At 38.2% G+C, this 22,756-nt stretch overlaps 1 long non-coding RNA gene and 1 pseudogene across 1 annotated transcript; both read right to left on the bottom strand.

Annotated features, from left to right (window-relative positions):
- Positions 1-600: 600 nt before the first annotated feature.
- Positions 601-22,657, bottom strand: LOC134479391 (uncharacterized). Its single transcript, XR_010052692.1, has 2 exons — positions 22,599-22,657; positions 601-976 (listed from the first exon to the last, which is right to left on the bottom strand). It is a non-coding gene; the product is annotated as an uncharacterized LOC134479391 (long non-coding RNA).
- Nt5c2-ps4 (5'-nucleotidase, cytosolic II, pseudogene 4) lies at positions 11,926-13,814 on the bottom strand (annotated as a pseudogene).
- Positions 22,658-22,756: the final 99 nt, after the last annotated feature.

Raw genomic sequence — 22,756 nt, 5'->3', positions numbered from 1 at the left:
AGCTGGGAATCATTGCAACCCAGTTACTGTATGAATTAATAGCAGTCACCTGATATTTGGGAGATAACTCATTTCTCTGTTTTGCAATTCTACCATAGTTAACCTGGTGGGACGTGGTTTCTATAAAAGAAATGAAAGACAAACCATAGGTTCTTTCTTTGTAGAAGGTTTTGCTTTGATTCATTAATGCTTTCTATCTCATTTCTTAATTTCCACTGAAAATGTTTCCCAGAGCATAATTTAAAAAATACATACAACAAGATGAACAGAGCTCATTTGTTTGCATCCTTTTAAAATAAATCAAAACTAAAAATATTTTTCTGTGTACACAAATTTATAAAGCTGTATGAAAAATGTGTGATATAATAACCTAAAAGAGTTATTTCTTTCACAGATACCTTAAAGACTGAATATTTCCTAAATTAAGATTATTCTTCACCTTCTCCATAAAAAGAATAGACAACTAATGTAAATACATTTTCGTAGTTCCTTTACTTGCAAATTTCTGACTGAGTAACAAAGGACTGAATTTTGATTTCATAATTATCTCCTTTGTGAATATAAATATAGAAGCAACCATAAAATACTATACAGCAGGCGTGTTGTGTAATGATTATGAACTTATTATTTACAGATTGGCAGCAAGGACTAATGCAAGCCTGGGATTCTTTGTGAGTCAATCCCAAGGCTCAGGAAAACTTCCCATGGCAGATGGCACCTCATCTGTGCATGCTCCATTTGCCTTGCAGTCTAGAGACTAAGGCAATCAGGCCACCAAGGGTTTTATGTCTCATTGGGCTAAAGTGTCAAAGGACATACTGCTTTCATGGAAGACCTGGAAGACAGCCCAAGCTGTTTTACTCCCGCTCAGCTTAGAAGATTGCATCTCATTCCATCCGATATCTGTTCTTAGGAAGTATAGAAGCAAGAATGTAGCTGTTGTGGTCTAAGGCCACCTGTGAAACTCTCAGTAATCCTGGAGATTGGAGAGCAAAGGAAGGAAATATTAAAGTCTTGGATTTGTTTTTAGTTTTGTCTATGTACATATAAACACATATGTCTATGTATACATTCATGTGTGTATGTATATATATTTAGAGAGTGATAGATAGATGCTGTCACCACTTCATAGTCATCCAACATCAGATCTTCCTACAACTTTCTTTGCTTATCTTTGTACTTAGTCAGTTTTCCCTTATTGTGGCAAAATTCCTGGCTTAAACAACTAAAAAATGAACATGTTTACTTTGGAATGTGATTTCAGAAAGTTTCGGTCCAGATTTCTGGCCTCATTAGAATGACTCAAAATGTGTTAGGAATATATTTGTGGGTGCTGGGTTAGTAGTAGGATTTTCTGCCTCATGATGACCAGTATCTTATTCACTTTTCTATTTTTCTGATAAAACACAATGACAAAAAAGAAGCTTGGGAATAAATGCTTTCATCTTCTCTTAAAACCTCTAACTCCATCACTGAGGGAAGTCAAGAAAGGAACTCAAGGAAAGAACTTGGAGGCAGGAATTGAAACAGAGACCATGGACAACCTAAAGAAGGGACTATTCAATAATATTGCTTATTGGATTAAGCCCCCCAAAGGCTTGATCAACTACTTTCTTATACAGCTTGGGGCTATCTTACTGGGGATAAAACCACCCACAATAGCCTGGGCCTTCCCAAATTAATCACTAATTAAGAAAATACCTCAAAGTTGCCTACAGACTAATCTTAAAAATGGACCCTTTCAATTGTAATTTCCTCTTCTATGACAAAAAAAAATAGAATAACTGACCTTTGTAACCTTGACACAAACACATAGTTAGTTCATTATATTTTCTATCTTGTTCATTCCCAACATCTTATTATCGCTATATCAATATAAAACACATTCTAAAATATACAAGTCCCACCATCTTTAAAATATAAAATGCTTTCAATTCCTCTCTTGAAGTTCAAAACCTTTTTATGATATCTAAAGTCTCTCAAAAACATATAGTTTCTATAAAACTCCAAAGTCTATAAAAACTCCAAATTCTCATAAAAGTCGACTCCTGTAAAATCAAAAGCAAGTTAGATACATTCTTTCTCCAAAAAGAACCAACACACAGTTAAAACGGGATCCACAAAGGAGGATTTACAGAAGGGAACAGAGGAGCTGAAGGTGTTTGCAACCCCATAAGAAGAACAAGAATATCGACAAACCAGACCCCCCATAGCTCCCAGAAACTAAACCACCAGCCAAAGAACATGCATGGAGGTATCCATGGCTCCAGCCGCATATGTAGCAGAGGATGGCCTTGCAGACATCAATGGAATGAGAGGCCCTTGGTCCTGTGAAGGCTCAATGACCCAGTGTAAGGGAATGCCAGGGAGGAGACATGAGCAGGAGTAGGTAGGTGGGTGGGGGAGCACTCTCACTGAAGCAGGGGGAGGAAGGATGGGATAGGGGATTTCCAGAAGGGAAACCAAGAAAGGGGGCAGCATTTGAAATGTAAATAAAGAAAATACCCAATTATAAAATCAAATAAAATTAAAACCAGACTTCAACAATATAAGTAACATGCTTGGTATCTGTGATCCTTACATGAGATCAAGGACCTGGGCCACTTCTCTCACTCTGTTCTCTGTAGCATACAAAGCTTGTCTCACTTAAGACTCAAAGCACATCAAGGAAGTAGAGATAGAAAGTTTATAAGAGCCAGAGAACCAGGAATATCTGATTTGAATGTTTGCTGTTCATGGCTAGAAATCTGTACTCATGAAAACTCAAAACTATAGTTACATAAACAAGGCCTGAATTTTGAAACACAGGTTGACATAATAATGAAGACAAGATAAATCTTAGAGGGATCCACTTCTAGTTGAAGAATTACTGGCAATTATTGGCTACAGAGAGAGGGAGAAAGACTCTTCTCCAGAGATAGGCTCCAAGTTGGTCAGTCTTAAATACATACACATAAATAACACTAAATGGCCTCGCAGGACAAATGTGCTGAGGCCAGCAGAGTCTTGAGTAGTACACGGTGCTGTGATGGAGAGAAAAAAGATAGAAGGAAAGAACTCTGAGTTCATTTAAGGAATGAATAGTTTTTCTGCTGTTTATGTATTGTTTAGCTATCTTATAATAACAGCATTGCAAGCAGAGCTTGGGCATCATTCTTATTTTACACTTCCATTGTTGTCTGTTTTTCCAAGAAGAACATTACTCCTAGACTTTACTCCATGCATGTAAGTTTCTGCAGTAACATGACCACAGCTGAGTCAGGGTTTGTGTTTGAAAAAAAAGTAGCTGTTGCAGTCCTTCTGAACCCAAGCACATATGTGCATATTATCACAAATATTAAAGAAGAAGAGATCATGAATTTGAGAGGGACTTGGTAGAATATTGTAGAAATGGCGAATAAAAATTCAATAGTCATTGACAATGGAAAGGAAGGTACAGGGTAAAAGCTGGAAGCGGATCATGAATACCAGCTACATATAATATCAATAGAGTTTATACGGAGAAACACCTTTCCTGCACAGTTCACCAAACTGCAGGCAGGAGCACTAACGAGATCTTAAAACAGCTCTAAAGAAAGCCTTATAAAATAAACACATGCCCATCCCAGTAATGGGATCTAAGTAGCGCTGAAACATTTCTTTTAAAGTTGAGATTAAACAAGTGAATTGCCGCAGCATAATGGAATGGGACATCTTCCAAGCATGTGTGCTACTGTATGTCTTCTTATGAAAAATAGCTATTTCTGTCTTTTGTCTAATTTAATATCTGCTGGTTTTGTCTCCATTTTGTTAAGGGATTTTTTAAAAATTAATTTGAATATTAACATCAGATGTGTGTTTGGCAAACACACTCATCAGATCTCTAGATCTGTGTTTCATTGTTGATTAGTTCCAACTGCTATGCAGAAGGTTCTGAGTTTATCACACTTCTTTTGCACGTGGTATTTTATTGATGAAGAAAGCAAAATTCAGACTCATTGGTGGTGTTGAGTTCAATGTTTTACTGAGTAAATGCATGAACCCAACACTTTGAGCCTGAAAGTTGTAATATGCGATGCTGTCAAGAGCTGAGAAATCCTGACTTCCTAGACATAATGGAGAACATGATGATTGCAGATTTTATTGCTCCCCAGTACCCTGTGTTGCAGGACATTTGGTCACACTGTGATCCCTGAAATTTTGTTGTTTACTAAAACACTTGTTTCTAGTGGTGTTCCCTTAGCACACATCTTAATAAACATCTTTAATACCAAACAATGAAGGGAAAGTTAGTTTATAGAAGGAGGCATGCATATTTGAAAGTGATGTGTAATTGAGTGGCAGACAAAGTGACAAATCAGAGAAAGATTTGACAGAATGGGATATACCCAGCTCTCACAAGAAGAGAGGAAAAGGGAGCTACTTAAGGGAAGAGTACAAGTGCAGAGAGAGGGGGAGAGAGAGAGAGAGAGAGAGAGAGAGAGAGAGAGAGAGGAGAAGAGAAGAGGAAGAAGGAGGAGAAGAAGGAGAAGAGGAAGAAGAAGAAAAAGAAGAAGAGGAGGAGGAGGAGGAGGAGGAGGAGGAGGAGGAGGAGGAGGAGGAGGAGGAGGAGGAGGAATGAGGACAGTTTTACTGGGGCAGTTATACAGAGACAGGTTGCAGAGAGAGAGAGAACAAGCTAGATGCATGTGAAGACAGAACAAGACATGGAGTGAGAAGGACACAGAAGATTAATACGGATTGACAAAGTTAGTATGAAGCCAACCAGAGTAATTAAGGAGAAGCTGAGAGAAGATAGATTGAATCAATCAGCTTGGAAATGACTCTGGGCATGAACAGCTGAGTTGAATTAGCTAGCCAGAGTACAGAAAAAAGCAAGAAATGGTGAGCTTATTATTCAGCAGTAAGTCTCAGAGGTTAAAATATTCCAGACTTTGATAAGATTGTATTGAGGCTAGAAGCTTCCTAGACTAGGCCCAGGTTAACAGTCTGAGACAACAATTACCTCTGGAGGAAAAAAGTTACATTTACAACCCTAGACCTATATAAAGTCTTCTCTACTTTTACTGCTCTTGTTAAAATAGTAACATGACAACCACCAACTTAGGAGAGACACTACTTTAGCTTGTAATTCCAGTTTACATTACATCACTACTGACAAATCACAGTAGTAGGAGCTTCAGATAGGTGGCTTTGTCATATTTACAGCCTCAAGGGCAGAGAGAAAAATGAATGCATGCCTTTGTTTTGCTCAGATAACTTTCTATACTCCTACACAATCTGTGGTCCCAAACCATGAAATATCACTGTTCTTTTTACTTCAATAAAGGCAATCAACACTGCTACCCTCAAACATGCCCACATGATCTAAACAATCTCTTAGTGCGATTCTTCACTGTGATTCTAGGTTGTGTCAATTGACAATTAAAACCAACGATCATCAAAAACTCAGGTGACAGCAGATGCTGGCGAGGATGTGGAGAAAGAGGAACACTCCTCCATTGTTGGTGGGATTGCAGACTGGTAAAACCATTCTGGAAATCAGTCTGGAGGTTCCTCAGAAAATTGGACATTGAACTGCCTGAGGATCCAGCTATACCTCTTTTGGGCATATACCCAAAAGATGCCTCAACATATAAAAGAGACACGTGCTCCACTATGTTCATCGCAGCCTTATTTATAATAGCCAGAAACTGGAAAGAACCCAGATGCCCTTCAACAGAGGAATGGATACAGAAAATGTGGTACATCTACACAATGGAATATTACTCAGCTATCAAAAACAACGAGTTTATGAAATTCGTAGGCAAATGGTTGGAACTGGAAAATATCATCCTGAGTGAGCTAACCCAATCACAGAAAGACATACATGGTATGCACTCATTGATAAGTGGCTATTAGCCCAAATGCTTGAATTACCCTAGATCCCTAGAACAAACGAAACTCAAGACAGATGATCAAAATGTGAATGCTTCACTCCTTCTTTAAATGAGGAAAAAGAATACCCTTGGCAGGGAAGGGAGAGGCAAAGATTAAAACAGAGACTGAAGGAACACCCATTCAGAGCCTGCCCCACATGTGGCCCATACATATACAGCCACCCAATTAGACAAGATGGATGAAGCAAAGAAGTGCAGACCGACAGGAGCCGGATGTAGATCGCTCCTGAGAGACACAGCCAGAATACAGCAAATACAGAGGCGAATGCCAGCAGCAAACCACTGAACTGAGAATAGGTCCCCTATTGAAGGAATCAGAGAAAGAACTGGAAGAGCTTGAAGGGGCTCGAGACCCCAAAAGTACAACAATGCCAAGCAACCAGAGCTTCCAGGGACTAAGCCACTACCTAAAGACTATACATGGACTGACCCTGGACTCCGACCCCATAGGTAGGAATGAATATCCTAGTAAGAGCACCAGTGGAAGGGGAAGCCCTGGGTCCTGCTAAGACTGAACCCCCAGTGAACTAGTCTATGGGGGGAGGGCGGCAATGGGGGGAGGGTTGGGAGGGGAACATCCATAAGGAAGGGGAGGGGGGAGGGGGATGTTTGCCCGGTAACCGGGAAAGGGAATAACACTTGAAATGTATATAAGAAATACTCAAGTTAATAAAAAAAAAAAAAAAACCAACCATCATAAGGTCCCAGTACTTTAGAGCTACAAGTAACCTGTAACCAAAATGACACTATCTACTGATCCATTGCTTGTCTGCTGCCAACACTTTCAAGCACATGTATATGAGCTCATTGAGGTTTTTGTTTTTGTTTTTTTATTGGTTTTAGCCTTCATAAGCTGGCCCTGATCATTGTCAAGCACACAACTTTGAGATGTTGCCCTGGTCAATCCGTCATGGGGTGTGCATTCAGTAAATTATCCCTGTATTTATTGAGATTGGTGTTTGGTTTGTGGGACAACTCCTGGATCTCAACTCTAAGAGGCCTTTGGATGAAACCAACCTAGCCAACACCTTGACCTTCAGCTGTTAGCATGCAGAACAAGGAGAAAGTGGATTTCTGTTGTTTAGACTCCCTGTCTTTGGTACACAGCGCCAGAATCTTAATAGCAGAGAGCAGCCATTGCTTTACTGTTTTCTTTATCTACAAATGAGGGGCAAGATTTTATACTATTTTGGAAAATTCAGCAAACTAGAAATCTGTCAGTCATTTTACTCCATCCTTTGTCAAATAATTGTGAAATTGAAAGTCAAGTAAATATCTTGGGTACAAATACCACAAAACTGGCTAATAGGCAAAATGTTTTACTGTAGGCTTCCCTGTATTCTTCCACAGTGAGACTACTGTCATTTTAAATCTTATTTTCCCATTTATTTTCCCTAAAACCATAGATAAATTTCTCTTTTGCTTTGGCTTAGTTTTCAGTGGTAAAATATGGAGAATCATAACTATCTAACACGGTCATCAATGTGAGAACAGTATGTATTATGGAAACTGTCTGATCACATATAGACAATATGTGAAAGGTGACATATTTGGAAAAGTCTTTATTGGGTACATTGAATCAAATTAACCCGTTCATATGAGTAAGGTACTTGGATTGACATTTTAATTATAATTAAATATGGAATATTTTTGAGCTCTCAGATGAAGCTATAGAATTGAAATTTGGAATAACTGATTTCATTTACTTTTACTTAATAGAGCGGTAAGATAACTAGTCATGTAATGTACGTGTAGAAATTTAATATAAAATATTTACAAAACATGCCTGCCTTATTAAAGTTGGAGATATTAATAAGTAAATATTAATATATGAAGATTAAAGGAAGAGTTTAATTCCAATGAAGGTTTGGGCTCATCTCTTTTGACTCATGTATCTTCTAATGAACTCTCCTGGTTTTAAGGGTTTTTAGCAGCTGAACATAGACATTAGATTTTATAGGTACAAAATTTTGCTTAGTGCTAAAGTACACACAATGTACCTTTGCTGGAGGCATGATTTTATTTTTTAGAAAGCCCTGGTGTGGAATGTACTTTCAGCGATATAAAAGTAAAAACAGCAGATAAGCCAGCACTAGGCATCACTAAGCAGTATTACATTCCAAACACTCCCATGAGATGTAACTAATCTGTTTCATTTAGCCTAAAGGAATCATGCAATATTCTTCTCAAAACTACTTAACTAGCTCAAATTCAAATGATAACACAGAACAACAAAGAGCAAATACGGAGACAATTTACAATCACTGGATATGGCCTGATGTTTTAACCTGTTTGTGCAAAACTAAAATGTCACTGTGTTTAAGCCCATTATAATGATATTTTAGTTATAATATATTAAAACAATGTACTCAGGAAATCTTGCTTACGTAATTTTTTAAAAACAAAAATCCTGAAATGATATATTCCTTAAATTTATATTTAACAATCTCACCATTTCCATTTAATTTTATTTAGATCTGCAAAAAATCATAACAATTTAAAGACCATCTTTCCACAGAAACCATTCATTTAGATTAGTAGAAACTAGTAAAAATGCTAGTAGTAAATGAGGAGAAATATTTTAACAAGTTTGTTACAAAACAAGTCAGCACTCCACTCAACTGTAGCATAGTTTTATTATTATTATGAATTATTATTGTTAATAATTCAATTTGTTTACATCTCAAATGATATCCCACCTCCCAGTTTTCCTTCCAGAAGCCCCACATCCCACAACCTCTCTTTTCTCCCTCCCCTTTGCCTGTATGAAGATTCTCCCCCATCCACCCACCCTCTCCAGCTCCACCCTTCCAGCATCCCCCTGGGGCATCAAATCTACACAAGACCAAGTGTCTCTCCTCTTACTGATGTCAGACAAGACCATTTGCTACTACATATATGTCTGGAGCCACCGATCTCTCCCTCACACTCCTTGGTTGCTGGTCTAGACCCTGGAAGCACTGGGTGGCCCGGCCAGCTGATGATGTTCTTCCTGTGGGGTTACAATCTCTGTCTGCTCCTCCAGGCCCTCTGCCAGCTCCCCTACCAGGTTCCCTGAGCTCAGACTGATGGTTGGCTCCAAGCATCCACATAGGTATTGGGAATAGTTTTGTCTATACCTCTTCTCGTTCTTTAACTTGTTACCTTGACAAAACATTTAGCAAATCAAATTCAGAAAAGAAGGGTTTATTTTTGGCTCACAGTTGTAGCACCCAGTTCCTCATGGCAGAATGAATGCATGTACTCAACTGACTTTCTATGTATTCAGTTCCGGACCCTAGCCCATGAAAAGGAGCTGCCTACACTTGATGTGGGTCTTTACACGTTAATTAAACTAATCTAAACAGTCTTTCACAGAATTACCAGAAGGTTTTAGACCTTGCCACATTGACAGTCAATATAAACTATCACAATAGTAAAGCAATTTGCATTGATTTTAATGCAATACTGACAAATTATAAAGCTGTGATACATGGCATTGCTTACTAAACCACTTATCAGTAACTTTAAATTCTACCTAAAGGTTTATATTAACCCTTTATATTAATCCTGCCTCTTATTTTGCATACCTCTCAAACACATCCATTTTAAATTATAGAGATAAGTTCCCAGTCTGTTTTTAGCATATATCAATCACTAAAGACAAAGCATTCAGTCATTTTATGAAATATATTAATAGTGAATGCTGTGAAATCCTCAGAAAAATCTTCCCTCAATTTCTTCTTTTTCTAAATGTTTTCAAATAATTTCACAAGTTTGCTCATTGGGTTTTAACTGCTGTTTAAGGAAACACCATTCTGTATATCCTGCTTTCAATTTCCAGTCTTTGTTAGTACCATTGCTATAAACTGCAAACGTTTTTTTGTGCTTCTCCTGTATACCTCTGTATTATACACTTAGGAATTGCAATGTTGAAGCATACAGATAAGTGCACATAGATTAACAAAAGAATTTCTCCTAGAATCCAAAACAAACATAAAATTGCATGTTTATTTTGTAAACATCAGTACAGTAATTTTCTTGGACTCATGTGATTATCAGCTCCTGCTATTATGATGCCAACCATCTCAAATGATGTGAATTAAAGTGTGTTTATGGCCTTAATTAGCATCTTCATACTGAAACTTAAAATAATTTCTTAGCCCCTGGAGCAAGCCAGGCTACCCTGAGCAGCCTGCTATGCCAGAGAGACCATCATTTCCCTCCTACCTCTCTGCCCACCTTCATCAGACCTGTGGATCCTGAATCACACAGGTAACCTTCCCTTGCCCCACCCACATTCTCTGATTATTGAGTCTTCTGGGCATGCCAAGCTGCACTGAGGAACCTGCTAGCAATTCTGCCATCTCATTTTCCACCTTCATCGGACCTGTGGTTCCTGAACAATACAGACCTTGGGATCCTGACCCATAGAGAACTGCAGATCTGGAAACATACAGCCCAAAGACTCCCATCAATGTTAACTGACCTCCTAATACCTTCTTCAACAGGAACATCCAGGGAATAAAGTTGAACAGCTAAAGGACCTTGAAAAAACACAATCAACAAAAACCAGGGCAATTAGACAAACTTCAGAGCAAAGATACTCTAGTACAGCAAGCCCTAGATATCCTAACAGAACTGTAGCACAAGAAAATGACCTTAAATCCAATCTTGTAAAGATGATAGAGGGCCTGAAAGGGAAAATGAGTAAATGTCTTAAAGAATTATAGAAGAATACAATCAGATAGAGGTCTTTAAAGAGGTAACAAGTAAATCCCTTAAAGATATACATGAAAATACATTTAAACAGGTGAATGAAATTAAACAAACCATGCAAGACCTGAAACAGGAAATAGAAGCAATAAAGAAAACAAAAATTAAGTGAATCCTGGAGATAGAAAACCTAGGGACGTGAACAGGAACAACAGATGCAAGCATTACCAACAGAGTACAGGACACAGAAGAATCTGAGCCATAGAAGATGTGTTAGAAAGAATGGACACATCAATCTCTGACGTGTAGAAGATACATTAGAAGAAATTGACACTTCAAAGAAAGTATTAAATCTAAGAATTTTCTGACACAAAATGTCCAGGAACTTTGGAATACCATGAAAAGGCCTAAACTAAAAGTGATAGGAATGGATGAAGGTGAAGTCCTTAGCTCCAAGGCCCAGAAAATATTTTTCAACAAAATCATAGAAGAAAAGACTCCCAATCTGAATAGATGTCTATAAATATACAAGAAGCTTTTAAAATACCAATTAGACTGGACCAGAAAAGAAAATGCTCCTGCCACTTAATAATCGAAGCACAACATCTACAGAAAGAAGAATATTAAAAGCAGCAAGGGAAAATGGCCAGGTAACATACACAGGCAGACCAATCAGAATTCTCAACAGATCAACAGAGACACTAACAGCTAGAAGGTCCTGACAGATACCTTGAAATCTCTAAAACACACACACACACACACACACACACACACACACACACACACACACGCCAACCCAGACTACTTGTATATAGTATATAGTATATAGTATATAGTATATAGTATATAGTATATAGTATATAGTATATAGTATATAGTATATAGTATATAGTATATAGTATATAGTATATAGTATATAGTATATAGTATATAGTATATAGTATATAGTATATAGTATATAGTATATAGTATATAGTATATAGTATATAGTATATAGTATATAGTATATAGTATATAGTATATAGCAAAACTCTTCATCATAATAGATGGAGAAAACAAGCCACCTGGAGCCATCTGCATGCATTTCACCTGACTTTACCTGCTCTTCCTATACAGTTACAAACAAACTGCAGAGAGTACCGATACACAAAACTGAACTAGCTATGATTAGAATTATTTAAAGCTTTCAGAAACTTTCCAAACGTACTTCTGATGGAGTCCTCCCACCCTCCCTAACAATCCAAACAAGGCCACCCCTTGTCCTGTGAGTCTGTCAGATTTTATGGGTGCTCAGGGTTTTTAGTCTGCCTTCTTATTTTTCCTCTTCCTCTTCCTCTTATTCATCATCATCTTCAACCTAGCAGTGTGTAATCTCCTAGTGAGCCAGTGGGAAGAGATTGGGGGGCTTGATCTCACTAATGGACCTCGTAAGCTGCTGTCGCTTATAGTCAGTGTCTTTGAAATCCACTGATGTGTAGTTGCGGATGGTGAGAGGGGACTCCACCTCATTGATATCCACATGTGTATGCTTCACTGTTGATTTGTGTGGCATCAGGACATGGGCAGCTCTGAAGAGGTAGCTGAATGTGAGGTACAGCGGATTGATGAAGGGTGCTGCATAGAGATAAACATAACACATCACTTGGCTGGTAAAAAAAAAAGTATCTGCCAGGAGCCACTACAGAACATTATCCTATAGCACATTTCCATGTCATGAGTTAATTTCTTAATCTGTCTCTGGATAGAACTAATGTCTTGGTGCTCATTGATACTGCTATCCAGGTGTTTATAGAGCTCGGTCAAGAAAATATCCAAGCTTTGAAGTTCTTCAAAAGGTGAACTCTTGTTAGTCCAGACATGCATCTCCTGCACAAGCTCAGGAATCACAAAGAAAGTTCTCCACCCTTGCTGTTTCTTTGACTTCAAAATGTCTCCAGATATTATGATCTCCAAAACACAAAATGTCTTTGCCCTTAGCTCCCAAAGGTCACAGATTGTATCAGACGAACCTTCTAAGTATTCAATGCCATGATGCAGGGGGCCTGTGTAGCTGCCAATTTTTTTGTTTTCCAGTTTTAGTGTCCACCTGACACATTACTATGCCTTCTCCAAAAATGAGCAGTTTCCATGCATCCACCAAAATCAGGTCAAAGTAAGACTGCCCTGGCCAATGGGAGTTCCCAGGCTTGGGGTCATGTGGAAATTCAAACAGGTAAGTCATGATTTTATCTCTGTATTTATAGTCACTGTTAGTGGCCAGAAACACTTTCCCTACTTCCTTCATTTGGCTCAGAAGCAATGGCAACTTGCCATCTTTGACTACACACTTCTCAAGATTTTCAACTATCTGTTCCTTAAGGGAGCTCTTGTAATAGACCCAATCCACTGAGTCTCTTACATTCTGGAACATACTCCAGTAAGACATGAAGAGGTCCCCATCTTTAAACCCTATGTCCTGTGGTATATCTTGGACAATTAGTAAAGAAATCTACTAGCCAAAGCCAACATGTAGGTCTCTAAAAGGGTGTGTGTTCAAAATGTAAAGCCATTTAGTATTATCTCATCGGATAAATTTATTTGGATACCGCTTTCTAATTTCTGGTCCTCTTATGAAGTTAAATCCACATGCAAAAACCAGGAGGTTTCCATAGGCATCAACTTTCAAGAGCGTTTCATACAGTGTGTCCAAGAGAAGTCCTCTGGTAGGGAATATAAGACTCATATGCCAAGTTGAGCAGCTAATGAGGATAGCCAATGGAAACGTATCTCTCCACAGTAAGCTCAAAACCAGGGATTCATATTCCAAAGACGTGCACAGCAAGGGTGTAATCCATATCAAACCAAAACACTTTACTTTTTCCATGGCTAAACTTCGGCTCACAAACACCCAGTGACAAGCTTCTTGTCTATACTTTTTCAAGGCACGCTTATTCATGTTGGCAGGCACGTCTGATGCATTCTGTAAGCAATCACTTCAAGAGGTCATCATTTTATTTGTATGATGAATTCAACACCACCGCATGCACCACAGCAATCCTAAAGCAACCGATTATAGCTTTTTGAAGGTGTAATTTTTTTTTACATTTTATTTTTTTTTTACATTTTATTTTTTTTTATTAACTTGAGTATTTCTTATATACATTTCGAGTGTTATTCCCTTTCCCGGTATCCGGGCAAACATCACCCTCCCCCCTCCCCTTCCTTATGGGTGTTCCCCTCCCAACCATCCTCCCATTGCCGCCCTCCCCCCACCAGTCTAGTTCACTGGGGGTTCAGTCTTAGCAGGACCCAGGGCTTCCCCTTCCACTGGTGCTCTTACTAGGATATTCATTGCTACCTATGAGGTCAGAGTCCAGGGGTCAGTCCATGTATAGTCCTTAGGTAGTGGCTTAGTCCCTGGAAGCTCTGGTTGCTTGGCATTGTTGTACATATGGGGTCTCGAGCCCCTTCAAGCTCTTCCAGTTCTTTCTCTGATTTCTTCAACGGGGGTCCACTTCAGTGGTTTGCTGCTGGCATTCGCCTCAGTATTTGCTGTATTCTGGCTGTGTCACTCAGGAGTGATCTACATCCGGCTCCTGTCGGTCTGTACTTCTTTGCTTCATCCATCTTGTCTAATTGGGTGGCAGTATATGTATGGGCCACATGTGGGGCAGGCTCTGAATGGGTGTTCCTTCAGTCTCTGTTTTAATCTTTGCTTCTCTCTTCCCTGCCAAGGGTATTCTTCTTCCCCTTTTAAAGAAGGAGTGAAGCATTCACATTTTGATCATCCGTCTTGAGTTTCATTTGTTCTAGGGATCTAGGGTAATTCAAGCATTTGGGCTAATAGCCACTTATCAATGAGTGCATACCATGCATGTCTTTCTGTGATTGGGTTAGCTCACTCAGGATGATATTTTCCAGTTCCAACCATTTGCCTACGAATTTCATAAACTCGTTGTTTTTGATAGCTGAGTAATATTCCATTGTGTAGATGTACCACATTTTCTGTATCCATTCCTCTGTTGAAGGGCATTTGGGTTCTTTCCAGCTTCTGGCTATTATAAATAAGGCTGCAATGAACATAGTGGAGCACGTGTCTTTTTTATATGTTGGGGCATCATTTGGGTATATGCCCAAGAGAGGTATAGCTGAATCCTCAGGCAGTTCAATGTCCAATTTTCTGAGGATCCTCCAGACTGATTTCCAGAATGGTTTTACCAGTCTGCAATCCCACCAACAATGGAGGAGTGTTCCTCTTTCTCCACATCCTCGCCAGCATCTGCTGTCCCCTGAGTTTTTGATCTTAGCCATTCTCACTGGTGTGAGGTGAAATCTCAGGGTTGTTTTGATTTGCATTTCCCTTATGACTAAAGATGTTGAACATTTCTTTAGGTGTTTCTCAGACATTCGGCATTCTTCAGCTATGAATTCTTTGTTTAGCTCTGAACCCCATTTTTTAATAGGGTTATTTGTTTCCCTGCGGTCTAACTTCTTGAGTTCTTTGTATATTTTGGAAATAAGGCCTCTATCTGTTGTAGGATTGGTAAAGATCTTTTCCCAATCTGTTGGTTGCCGTTTTGTCCTAACCACAGTGTCCTTTGCCTTGCAGAAGCTTTGCAGTTTTATGAGATCCCATTTGTCGATTCTTGATCTTAGAGCGTAAGCCATTGGTGTTTTGTTCAGGAAATTTTTTTTCCAGTGCCCATGTGTTCTAGATCCTTCCCTAGGTTTTTCTTCTATTAGTTTGAGTGTGTCTGGTTTGATGTGGAGGTCCTTGATCCACTTGGACTTAAGCTTTGTACAGGGTGATAAGCATGGATCGATCTGCATTCTTCTACATGTTGACCTCCAGTTGAACCAGCACCATTTGCTGAAAATGCTATCTTTTTTCCATTTGATGGTTTTGGCTCCTTTGTCAAAGATCAAGTGACCATAGGTGTGTGGGTTCATTTCTGGGTCTTCAATTCTATTCCATTGGTCTATCTGTCTGTCTCTGTACCAATACCATGCAGTTTTTATCACTATTGCTCTGTAATACTGCTTGAGTTCAGGGATAGTGATTCCCCCTGAAGTCCTTTTATTGTTGAGGATAGCTTTAGCTATCCTGGGTTTTTTGTTATTCCAGATGAATTTGCAAATTGTTCTGTCTAACTCTTTGAAGAATTGGATTGGTATTTTGATGGGGATTGCATTGAATCTGTAGATCGCTTTTTGTAAAATGGCCATTTTTACTATATTAATCCTGCCAATCCATGAGCATGGGAGATCTTTCCATCCTCTGAGGTCTTCTTCAATTTCCTTCTTCAGTGTCTTGAAGTTCTTATTGTACAGATCTTTTACTTGCTTTGTTAAAGTCACACCGAGGTACTTTATATTATTTGGGTCTATTATGAAGGGTGTCGTTTCCCTTATTTCTTTCTCGGCTTGTTTCTCTTTTGTATAGAGGAAGGCAACTGATTTATTTGAGTTAATTTTATATCCAGCCACTTTGCTGAAGTTGTTTATCAGCTTTAGTAGTTCTCTGTTGGAACTTTTGGGATCACTTAAATATACTATGATATCATCTGCAAATAGTGATATTTTGACTTCTTCTTTTCCGATCTGTATCCCCTTGACCTCCTTTTGTTGTCTGATTGCTCTGGCTAGAACTTCAAGAACTATATTGAATAAGTAGGGAGAGAGTGGGCAGCCTTGTCTAGTCCCTGATTTTAGTGGGATTTCTTCAAGTTTCTCTCCATTTAGTTTAATGTTAGCAACTGGTTTGCTATATATGGCTTTTACTATGTTCAGGTATGGGCCTTGAATTCCTATTCTTTCCAGGACTTTTATCATGAAGGGGTGTTGAATTTTGTCAAATGCTTTCTCAGCATCTAATGAAATGATCATGTGGTTTTGTTCTTTCAGTTTGTTTATATAATGGATCACGTTGATGGTTTTCCGTATATTAAACCATCCCTGCATGCCTGGGATGAAGCCTACTTGGTCATGGTGGATGATTGTTTTGAAGGGCACCTACATATGTAAAAGAAACCTTACTAAAGCTCAAAACACACATTGCACCTCACACAATAATAGTGGGAGATTTCAACACCCCACTCTCATCAATGGACAGATCATGGAAACAGAAATTAAACAGAGATGTAGACAGACTAAGAGAAGTCATGAGCCAAATGGACTTAACGGATATTTATAGAACATTCTATCCTAAAGCAAAAGGATATACCTTCTTCTCAGCTCCTCATGGTACTTTCTCCAAAATTGACCATATAATTGGTCAAAAAACGGGCCTCAACAGGTACAGAAAGATAGAAATAATCCCATGCGTGCTATCGGACCACCACGGCCTAAAACTGGTCTTCAATAACAATCAAGGAAGAATGCCCACATATACTTGGAAATTGAACAATGCTCTACTCAATGATAACCTGGTCAAGGAAGAAATAAAGAAAGAAATTAAAAACTTTTTAGAATTTAATGAAAATGAAGGTACAACATACCCAAACTTATGGGACACAATGAAAGCTGTGCTAAGAGGAAAACTCATAGCGCTGAGTGCCTGCAGAAAGAAACAGGAAAGAGCATATGTCAGCAGCTTGACAGCACACCTAAAAGCTCTAGAACAAAAAGAAGCAAATACACCCAGGAGGAGTAGAAGGCAGGAAATAATCAAACTCAGAGCTGAAATCAACCAAGTAGAAACAAAAAGGACCATAGAAAGAATCAACAGAACCAAAAGTTGGTTCTTTGAGAAAATCAACAAGATAGATAAACCCTTAGCCAGACTAATGAGAGGACACAGAGAGTGCGTCCAAATTAACAAAATCAGAAATGAAAAGGGAAACATAACTACAGATTCAGAGGAAATTCAAAAAATCATCAGATCTTACTATAAAAACCTATATTCAACAAAACTTAAAAATCTTCAGGAAATGGACAATTTCCTAGACAGATACCAGGTACTGAAGTTAAATCAGGAACAGATAAACCAGTTAAACAACCCCATAACTCCTAAGGAAATAGAAGCAGTCATTAAAGGTCTCCCAACCAAAAAGAGCCCAGGTCCAGACGGGTTTAGTGCAGAATTCTATCAAACCTTCATAGAAGACCTCATACCAATATTATCCAAACTATTCCACAAAATTGAAACAGATGGAGCCCTACCGAATACCTTCTACGAAGCCACAATTAGTCTTATACCTAAACCACACAAAGACCCAACAAAGAAAGAGAACTTCAGACCAATTTCCCTTATGAATATCGACGCAAAAATACTCAACAAAATTCTGGCAAACCGAATTGAAGGTGTAATTTTTAACCTGCTTCTTTGCTGAGCTTTTACCAATTGTAGGAGTTCTGTGGTAAAACTTTTCAGGTCAATTATGTATACTTTCATATCATATAATCTGCAAATAAAGATATTTGACTTCTTCCTTTTTAATTTGTATCTATTTAATCTCCTTCCGTTGTCTTATTGCTCTAGCTAAGACTTCAAATACTCTATTGAGTAGATATGGAGTGGACCAAGTTCTCTTATTCCTTAACTTAGTGGAATTGCTTTCAGTTTCTCTCTGCTTAAGCTCTCAAATAGTTGAGAATGAGACTGATTGAATTATTCAACAAGCTTTAAGCACAATAACTGACAGATATTCCTAATCTTCTATACTATTTAGCTACTTCCCAGCTACACACCCTGAATTATTTACATTTAGTCTCCCCTTGGCTTGCTGTCTGTCCACATTGGAGAACTCCCTTGGTGAGTCCTCCTCATGCCTTATGGCAACCTTCCTTCTCTTCTTCCTTCTCCTCCTCCTTCTTTTTGACCATCACCTGCCTCTTGGCAAACTATTCTTCCTTGCTCTTCTCCCTCAGACTCCAGCTTTAGTCAGAAGTCCAGCCTTTATTTGCCCAATCATTGTCTGGTCAGCCTTTTACTAACCAGTAGGAGATAGCCAGGGAGCATTCTGTACAACATGTTGATACAGAAGATTCTTCAATATTCATGGCACTGTCCATGTTCAAACTGAAACTAGATCTCAGACAGAAGTCAGCATCTGAACATGCAGTTTACAAGACCCTCCTCCAACACTGCCACCTGGGTCAATTCCATTTGTCATGGGAAATATCATAGGAAGAACCTTTGTCTATCATGTTTAGATAGGCTCTAAGAAATGTTCTAATTTTTAAAAATGCGTTTTCTACAAATTATGTTCAGATTGATGTGAGGCCAGAACTACACAATGAAGTTAAATTTTTCTTATGTGTGAGTCCACAGCTATACAAATGTACTCTTCATAGAATCAGAAAATCCATCTGTCATCTTTACACTTCACCTATGAGAAAATCTGTATTATGTTTTACAAATGGATTTGATTACAGGAGGATATTGAAGAAACAGGTCTCCTTATTTACTATATCTGGGCTTCACGGGTAATTGAAATGAAATCACATAGTTTAACATGTAGATGGATATTGATGGATTTATTGACCATATTAATAGACAGAATAGTATGTGACATACTTATTACATACAACTTTCAACTCATACAGAAAACAGGACAGCAATTTAAATGTAAAAAAGTAATCCTAAAAGGAAACAAACTGTATTAGCCAGAATGTTAAAATTTCTAAAACCATTTAGATAAAGGAGTTTTCGAATATTCCTGCTCATCTTGTAGGAAAACTAATTATCCAACGCAAAGTACTTAAGATCACTTCAGATAATTAACTGTTGGTGTCTGTTGAGCATCACTCAACACTGTTACACACAATTGTATTGCAGAAAGGAAGATTGTCATGGTCCCCAGAGGCTCAGCCTTCCCTTTGGGAAGCAACAAGCTTTTCACCCACATCCTGAAGTAGAAACTAGCAAGGTGTTCAGTGCGCTCACATAACTGTTAGCTGGGAGATCCCCTGGAGCCTGTGAGCACACCACATTTACCCCAGGCTGGTGATACAAACCGCACAAGCAGACTGCCAGAGGCAGACTTGCTGGGATCCATTCATGCAAATTATAGTACTGGATATTTAGAGTTTTATGGTCGTTACTGTTATACTTGTTTTTGCTTCTCCTAAACTAAATTTCAGGATTATCATTTGGCAAAGACAAAAATCTGTTTTTATAAGAAAAAATTAAAAATCAATTCTAAGAAAACAAATGTGCCCAAAAGATACACAAAAGTAGCAATAATTTTCATCACCTTGAGATTCTAAAGCACTTGTTCTAAAGAAGGTTGATAAGATTTATTCACACTTTCAAGTTCTCTACAACCTCAGAAATTATAAAATACAAATTCTTTCCTGAGCTGCAGGTTCAGTGCATGTTTTAAAATTAACTGCAAGGTATGCAAGCGATATACACTTCAGCAGGTTGTTAAGACACAACAGACTCTACAGCTATTAAGGTCTCAGCAAAACAGATGTTATTTCAGTTTAAATTTAAATGAATAAGAAATTCAGGGAAACATAAGCCTAAGCCTCTCCATGCGAGTATTCAAGTAGCACAGACACAGAACACTCTCACCACTGCAGGAAGCTTAGCTACTAGGTCTGCACGATTTTCCTGTAAAATATTCCAATGGTTTTATGACTGTTTAGAAATGTAAATTTTTATTTTTATAACCTAGAATATTTTGTGTATGTCATGTCATACTCTTAGTTCTTTTTATTGTGATTCCTAAGTATTTTTATTATGTGTATGTGTGTGCACATGTGTGTGCATATATGCGTGTGAGTATGTGACTGTATGTGTGTCTGTGCGTGCATGCATGCAAGTGAACATGTTTTGTGTAAATGAATGTGCATGTGTACTTTTGTGTTTGTGCGAATGTGTGTGTTTGTATTTGTGGCTCAGAAGATGATTGTGAGAGAGCTTCATTCTATATTGGGTTCCGATATGAAACTCTGTTTTGCAGAATTGTGAAGCACAACCCTTTACAAGCAGAGGCACGCCATCACCCCTCACCTTTTAAATAATGGCGTTTACATTTTGTTTCCTTAGTATGTTATAAATTATAAATGCTTTACTCCATCAGCAATAACTAAGACTATTTGCACATGCTTTGAGTAACACTGTTAAAGAGCCATTACCATAAGACTGACCTTTCTGAATAAAGTAACTTCTAAATTCAGTTTAATTGACTGGAAGAAAAATATTTGAATGAATTAAGGGCTGGAGAGATGGTTCAGAGATTAAGAACTCTAGATTCTCTTCCAGAGGACCTAAGTTTAATTCAAAGCACCCATATGGTAACTATCAAAAACTCTAGTCCCAGGGGCTCTTAAGCCCACATCCAGCCTCCAAGGGCACAAGGCATACACATAGTACAGAGACAGCATGGAGACAAAACACATAAATAGAATTAACTTGAAATGTTTAAATTATTTAAATTGGAAATATTTCTACAACTATACCAATGCTTAACTATACTAATATTTAGGAAGATTCCCCAATTTTATTGAGATAAATGAAGCACTGTCTTCAGACACAAATTTAAGAAAATACTCAAAAAATATTTTAAAAACTTAATATTATTTAAATATTTGATGAACTTTCATTAATTATTTAATTTAAAACTACATATTTTAAATGAATGTGAAAATAAAAGCAACACCCCGCATTATATGCCTCAAGTCATTCTCATCACTGTGGCCTGTTACACTATCTTCCTTCCAAATCCAGAACAATAGAAAAAATAAAAATAAAATAACACACTCTAATGTGTCAGAGTCTTGAATGGCCTAAGAAGTCTCATAATATGCAGGTATGCATATGTTGTTATAAGAATACGGAAGTGGTTAGTTGTTGTTTACTTTGGAATTGCATTTATTTACTTTAGTTGTGCATACATGTTATGTAGATCCATCTTCAGTGTCATCTGTGTGGAGATCAGAGGGATCAGATTTGTCTTTCCACCACGTGGGGTCTGAGGATCAGACTCAAATCATTAGACTTTGCAGCTGTTTGTTTACCGCCTGAGCTGTCCTGCCAGCATGCTGCTTGTGGGAGGCCAAGAAAACCCTGAGTGGATGTGTGAAGAGCCAATGAAGTCTTGAGTAAACATGGATTGTTGACATGGACACTTCCATGCCAATGAATGGCCAGTGCCTAAAATGTATCAGAAATTGGAAAAGCTTTATGAGGATGAGGCACTGAGGGATGGCGTAAACCTCAGGTCCAAGTGCAAATGTCGAATGTGTGTAAAGTTACTAATGTTTATGAATGACTGACCAGTATGAACAAACAGTAACAGATGCAACTTCATCCTCTGATGCTGACAAATTGAGACTGCTGACTTACAGAGACCTTCTATGAAGACACGCTAAGACCTCCACTGTACAGCACAAAGTAAACACACTGAGGGGGCAGGTTGCTGGGTACTTGGTGCAGCTCCACCAGAGTATACACATCCCACTATCTGCTTTCCTTTTCACTCACATTCTCAAATATTAGCATTTCAATTTATGTGAGGGTACTGGTAGATTGCAACTTCTACCCCAACTAAAAGTAAACTTTGTATAAATGTAAAATATATTAGAGACACATTAGGTTATACATAAGAATCAAGATAGAGGGGTTGGGGATTTAGCTCAGCGGTAGAGCGCTTGCCTAGCAAGCACAAGGCCCTGGGTTCGGTTCCCAGCTCAAAAAAAAAAAAAAAAAGAATCAAGATAGAAGCAGGGGTGGGATGGGACAGGAAACCAAGAAAGGGGATACCATTTGAAATGTAAATAAAAAATATCCAAGAAAAAAAGAACTAAATACTGTCTCAAACAACAAAGAATCAAAATATTTTACACATTACCCTATCTGTTAATTATATTTTAGAAAGCCATAATGGAAAATAACCTGCTTGTATATATATTATACAATCATGACAAAAAATGAAAACACTATCTATCTATACATGCAGCCCTATAGAAGGATATATATAGAAGAAAAACTTCAACCTGAAGAAGTTAACCATACCTATAACCCAGACCCAAAAATCATGCATGGTATATACTCACTGATAAGTGGATATTCGCAAAAAAATACAGAATACCGAAGATACACCCAGCTGACCCTAAGAAGGTAAATAAAAAGAAAGGCCCAAGTGAGGATGGTTAAATCCTACTTACAAGGGGGAACCAAATAATCATGGGAGGCAGTGGAAGGAAGGAAGCTG

The sequence above is a fragment of the Rattus norvegicus genome, chromosome 6, assembly GCF_036323735.1.
Source record: "Rattus norvegicus strain BN/NHsdMcwi chromosome 6, GRCr8, whole genome shotgun sequence".
In the NCBI taxonomy this organism is placed as follows: domain Eukaryota; kingdom Metazoa; phylum Chordata; class Mammalia; order Rodentia; family Muridae; genus Rattus; species Rattus norvegicus.
Note: the sequence above shows the minus strand (reverse complement) of the source record. Positions and strands in the feature narration are given on the sequence as shown.